General features: G+C 38.4%; 1 protein-coding gene across 11 annotated transcripts in view; it reads left to right on the top strand.

The window, feature by feature from the left end:
* Window positions 1-512: 512 nt before the first annotated feature.
* ncor2 (nuclear receptor corepressor 2) overlaps window positions 513-6,000 on the top strand; it is a 96,724-nt gene continuing 91,236 nt past the window's right edge. For 7 of the 11 annotated variants that reach the window (XM_061037635.1, XM_061037629.1, XM_061037626.1 and 4 more), the window contains exon 1: window positions 513-728. The gene's annotated coding sequence lies outside the window, so the exon portion shown is untranslated. The remainder of the gene's footprint in view (window positions 729-6,000) is intronic. The other 4 variants (XM_061037632.1, XM_061037634.1, XM_061037627.1 and 1 more) reach the window with 1 other exon arrangement.

Genomic DNA, 6,000 nt, shown 5'->3' with positions numbered 1-6,000 from the left:
TGTTTCCCATTATTTGCCTTTTGTGTGTTCTGATGCCTGACTTAAACAGTATGGCTATATTTTTTAAGAATTAAAATCGTAACGATAAGCAACTGTGCAGTAAAAGATCACACAGTGGAATCGAAATTGCGTTTGTCTCCGTCCCACGGTGCAATACAACCAAAATAAGGTAAAATAAGATAAAATAAGATAAGGTAAAATAGATCAAATAAAATGGGGTAAAATAAGATAAATAATATTTACAGTAATAAATTCTAAATTGTGCAAAAGGTACAAAACAAAATGGTAAATAAAATAAAATGTAAAGAAAAAGTAAATTTGTGCAATATGTGCAGTAAAGTGAGTGTACTGAGTGATGGCTTTACACTTGATCACTAGATTTGTTGTGGGCATGAGGAAAGTGCAGTGCTTGAGTAAAGAGGAGGGGCGAGAGAGCATGCGGACCTATGGAGAGAGAGAGGCGGTGCAGCCCTGCTATGGTCTCAGCAGCAGCGGCTTAGGGGAGTAGAGCTACAACACTGTGTTGTGCAGGAACAGACACGACAGAGCTGAAAACCGCCAGCGGAACAAATGAAAACGAAAACTACCCTTTCATTTGGATTAATTTACCGGAGATACACTCAGCCGAAGAGGGGAGCTATTTAGGCGACATTGGAGCGACTGACGAGGACTGGGGACATCAGTGTATGATAACACCGCCGAATGGTTTCTGCTGCCCCGCCGCTAAGGTTTGTTAGCTTCCATTGCTCTCCTTTGGTTTGGGGGGTCTGTGTGTGTCTGTGTCTGTTGTTGGGCGACGGGGTCCGGCTATTCTTTGGAGCAGGAACACACACAACAGTGTTGACCTTTTCCAGGCTACACGATAACGTTACAGGCAAGCTGTTCGTCGACCCTTTTGAACAATGAGTGTAGTGCCAGACAGCAGTCAACAACCTTCTTGCTTACATCACTGTAGTACTCATAGGCGGCTGGCTTTCGTCCGCTTGTTTAATTATTTTTATAAATCAGGAACACGTGCTACATGGCTAAGCTAAGCTAGCTACGGGCTAACGCTGATAGCTGCGGAAGCTAGCTGTCAGAACTGCGGAAAAGCTAACGCAAATGTTACTGAACTGAATGAATTCCTACATTTGTGTTCCCAGCGGAAATTAAAAAATGGTATCCCTCCGCCACACATTTACGGCAGTTTGTTGATAAATCATGTCAGCTCCCCCCCCCTGTGTGTGTGTGTGTGTCAACCTTATTGTGGTGTCTGGCTCTTTTCGCTAGCCTGCTAACTTGGCTACACAGAAGCTTCAGGTTTGTAAACAATGCTTTTATTTAAAGTTGACTTACTGCACTGGAGCAATACCTCATCTACAGTACACCGGGAACACATTGTTGTGTTGTCATTTTGATGGTAATATGTGTATTACTGACTAGTTGGTCAACAATATTGATGTGAAGTGAGTGACACAGTCAGCAGGATCTTTAGTTGACTTTAATGATTGGTTGTCTCGGATTGATTTATTGCTTTGGTAGACTACTGTGTACAGTGTAAGAGCTTTGTGTTGGGCCGTGGTGCTTAACCTTATGTTTTAATTCAATGTAAAGGTAATTTTGTTTGAGAGTTACAACTATATCATCTGTAAGCCTTTATATTGTATAGTGTCTGCTTATTATATGTCTACACTCATGCACTTTAACTTATGTCAATGCTGTCCATTTACAACTCTGTTCTTGCACATTTACATTTAATCTTTCATATTTAATTTACAACCATTTACAACTCTGTTCTTGCACATTTACATTTAATCTTCCTATTTAAGACTAGTAATGCTTAGTTAAATCCTGGTTGTATATATTCACATTCTTATTTTTGATATTTTTAGTGCTTATTTACTTTGTATTTAATATTATATTGTGTTTAGATTTGCTAACATTGTGTTTTTTACTCATATTGTGTGTTGGATAACCTGCTGCTGTAACGCCACAATTTCCCAGTTTGGGATCAATAAAGTAATTATATTCTATTCTAAACAAATATTAGGCGCATATTAATTTCTCACCCAAGTGTAATGTTGTCAAACTTTCTAAAGCAAGGTCAAGTTGATGTCTTTAACAAGAGAGCCAAACATTGTACCAAAACTCAGGTGATCATTGCCATGTTACAAAGTTACCATGAATAGTTGTGTAAGATGTAGAAGTATGTTTATTGTTAGTTGCTCAATCTCTACAAGCACTTGCATGATAAGCAACCAGAGGCACTCAGCAGTTTGATTACATTTTCCTTCCACTATCACCGCCTCGGGAAAATAAACTGACCATATAACAAATGTGGTTTTGAATGCATATTTGCAAAAACAAACAATCTCTAATTGTGCAAGCATCCGCATAGTCTGTCTTAGTGAGAATATATATAAATAATGAAACTGCTGTGCTGTTAACATTAAATCTGCAAACCTCTTAGGGTTTATGGCTATATAGCTGATGAATGAAAATCAAACACACAGGGAAGTGAGAAACAGATTTAATTTAAAAGATGTATGAGGAATAGTCAAAGCTAAAGTTTTATCTGTTACCCTGAACTGGGGAGGTAAATTAACTTTGGTTGTATGATGGGAAAATGTCTAAAATTCTGGGAATATGTCTACATCGCTAGATACTTCGAGTGATAAGTGACACATTTGTTGTGCCTGTGGTGAACTCTCCTGTCTAGTTATGTAACCCAGGGTTTCCCCCAGGAAATGGTTTGGCTGAGGTAATAAGCCACAAACTTGATGCATCTGATCTTGTGATCCACTGAATAGTCGATGATGAACAAACAACAGCCTCACTCGTTACAACATTTGCTATGTAAATGACAACTGTTGTCATTTCCTCTTATGTTTTATTTCATAAAGGGTTTATCAAGATTTATGATGATAGCAGAGATGGTCTTTTGTCTTTTATAACAGAGGTGGGTTGTATCACCTGAAACGATACAATCGTATTGTATCAAAAAAAAGGGGAGACTGTACATTAGATAAGTGTATTGATCATGATTGTTGATCCTATACATATTAAAAAGGAGAAAAAAACTAAAATGGTCATATTTTCCCAGCTTTATATCTTGGTCATTGATATCTTCATCTGTTGGACAACTGCCGGTGAAACTGGCCCAAAGCAGGAAATTACTGGTTAACGTAAACCCTGATTATGACATTACTGACTTGATCCCTGTGCACTCATAGTACAGTGTCAGCTGAGTGTTTTTGGTTTTAAGGAGTTATATAAGACTGTGGAGATATCTCCCCTTTCAAAAAAGGGTAATGGGGGCAAAGATAATCCCGTGCTCAGCGTGGTGCCTTAGGGAGACCATTTTACTGCTAGTTCAATTTCTGCTCGTATTATGAAACAACACAGTTATGAAACTGGAAAGGGGTGAGTGCTTGCTTGTTTTATTGTCGGTGAAAGATGAATCCTCACAGAGTTCTTGTGGGAAGCGAAAACACACTGCGCCATCATTAATCACAAAATACTTACATTTACGTTAAGTCCTTTAAAGCCAGCTACATCAGAAATTGTGAAGTAGATCTGTGAACCATGTAAAATCTTATTTTGATAATTTTCAGAATGACAAAGAAAAACATGTTTTTCATTTAACTACTTTCCCACCTGGAACTACCTCTCAGCTTCAGAACAATAATAAAGCGTGTTAATTACATAGTTATGGTAATTTACTATCCATATAATCAGCATGTAAGATCAACTAGAAGTTGATCAATCTCTCTTGCTCTGTACCACTTGCATTCAGTACATGCTGCAGGTTTATATACTATGCAGGTGACCAGATAGATAGAGAAAGACAGAGATGTCTGCTGCTTAGTGTCTTTAAATGTGATGATTGCAGTGCAAAGTTTGTAATACAAAACTTCTAATACCATTCTTTTTTTTTAGTTTTTTGCGGCTGCTTGTTGTGGATGAGATTCTTCTCTGTTTTGGATTTGCTGTGTCTTGATAAAAAGCCTAACCACCAAGGCTCACCTGTTGTTGTGATAATTGCAAGTTGTTTGTTTTACTTTCTTGAATTGAGGACTACATTTTCCTCTGTCCATTGAGCTTGCTGAATTGGCTGAAGGACAGATGTTGAGGGCTGACTGGAGCCAGCAGCTGGCCCTAAACATCTAAATGCAACCAACCTGTTGACAAGGTGTGCAACAAGGAGTGCTTTTTAAATTATGTACCTCCTTTGAAATATATTTTCATCCAGATTCCCCTTGAGCCAAAGGTTTTTGGTGGGATAAAAGCTGACATAATGCAATACAAAGTACAGCTTTGCTTCTTCATTTTCTGGTCTACTAAAAAAAACAATTTAATTGGAAAACACCAATGCTACATTCTAGTTGCCGTTTGTGCATTCTGCAAAGGTGCTGTTATGAAGTTTCATCTTCACGCCTTTGTACTTTATAATCTATACATGGGTATACAAGCTAAAGACTCCCATTTGACAATCCTTGATCATTAGCTACTAATGACCATAGAGTAGGCTTTCCCAACCATGGGGTCCCAACCCCATGTGGGGTCATATGGAATCCAAATGGGGTCGGACTGCCCGAAGTTCTTATTTATTGATAAGTATAAAATATATCGTACTATTGAACACAATATAAAAACGATAAAATAATTAACATCCTTTTGATCAAACTTCAATTTCTCAAGTGTACCTCGTACCCAAACTTAAGACCCATTGGTCTTAAAAAATATTTTGATACATTTTTGTGTAGAAATAAGCTGATTAGTGGGATGGATGTGAAATTCAATCCCGAGTTAACATATTCCTTGGCCTTGTTATTTTCAGCAGACGTAAATAATCTGTCTCAGAGTGTTCAAAGGTGAGCAACTTTAATTTTGGTAAATCCATCTATGTTTGTATGTATTTGAACTGTTACACCACTACATATTGTCCAGAAATGTGGAATCATTGAAAGTACAGTATATGAAATAATGAATTGGGGAAATGACAGCATTGGCATATTGTGATGCACTCCTTGAACCCTTAAAGTTAACGTGCAGAGACCAAAGAGGGAAATATGAGACAGTCACTGTGAAACTGCCTCCCAGGCGCATCCCCTCCTCCCACCCAATTTCCCTCTCACTGAATGAGTAACAGCAGCTGTCTAGCGTTTCTTCCTTCCTAGTGGAATGCACCTGGGAAGTTTCGTGTATGGAGAATTATACTTGACTCGGGGTGGTACAATCTTATTATCAGATCCAGGTGGACCATTGCAGCACCTCAAAATACTCACAATCAAGAGTGTCATTGAATTGGACGTAGTGCCATCTTAGTTTGAGTGGTTGATCAGTTTCAAGATTATCTGTGCTTGCTGAATTAAGCAGAATTGTTTGAGGAAAGTAGAAAACATGATGATTCTGTGAGATGCCATTCTCTTCTTAATTTTTTCTCTCATCCTTAAATTTGCCCCTTTCATATTTAGGTCACAGTCGTAAGGGCCATTCGTCAAAGGATGGGGGTTGGGTGTATTGGAGCTTCTCGCCTCAGGGGTTAATGGGGTCTGGAGGTCAGACTGATTCTGTGGCTGTCACTCTGCAAAGCTCAAAAGAACCGCAAGATTTATCTAACCCTCCAGGAATTTGTGAGGCTTCTTGCAATAATTGAATTCAACAAATCAGACAAACGAATCAGACAAATCATGCGTCTAATTTTCTCTAATTACCACACTGTCCAGCATAAAATCCAATGAAAAACAAAAGTTTCCTTTCTTTGAGGAAATAAAACAAATCTTTAACATCAAGACACAACTTACATTTTAACTGAAGCATAACGTTTTTTTGCCATTAAAGGTCCCATATTATGTTTTTTCTGGTTTTATATGCCCTTTAGTGTGTTTTCCAAGTGTCCTGTGCATGTTTAGGCACATCTATGTGCAAAAATTCAAAGTCCGCGGAAACGCGGCTTCTCCTACGTCTTCCTGTTAGCTGTAGCATTAGCTGCATGTAACGCTCGGTTCTAGCCCCCCT

This window comes from Labrus mixtus, chromosome 5, assembly GCF_963584025.1.
Source record: "Labrus mixtus chromosome 5, fLabMix1.1, whole genome shotgun sequence".
NCBI lineage: Eukaryota > Metazoa > Chordata > Actinopteri > Labriformes > Labridae > Labrus > Labrus mixtus.
This window is presented reverse-complemented; position numbering and strand designations above follow the sequence as displayed.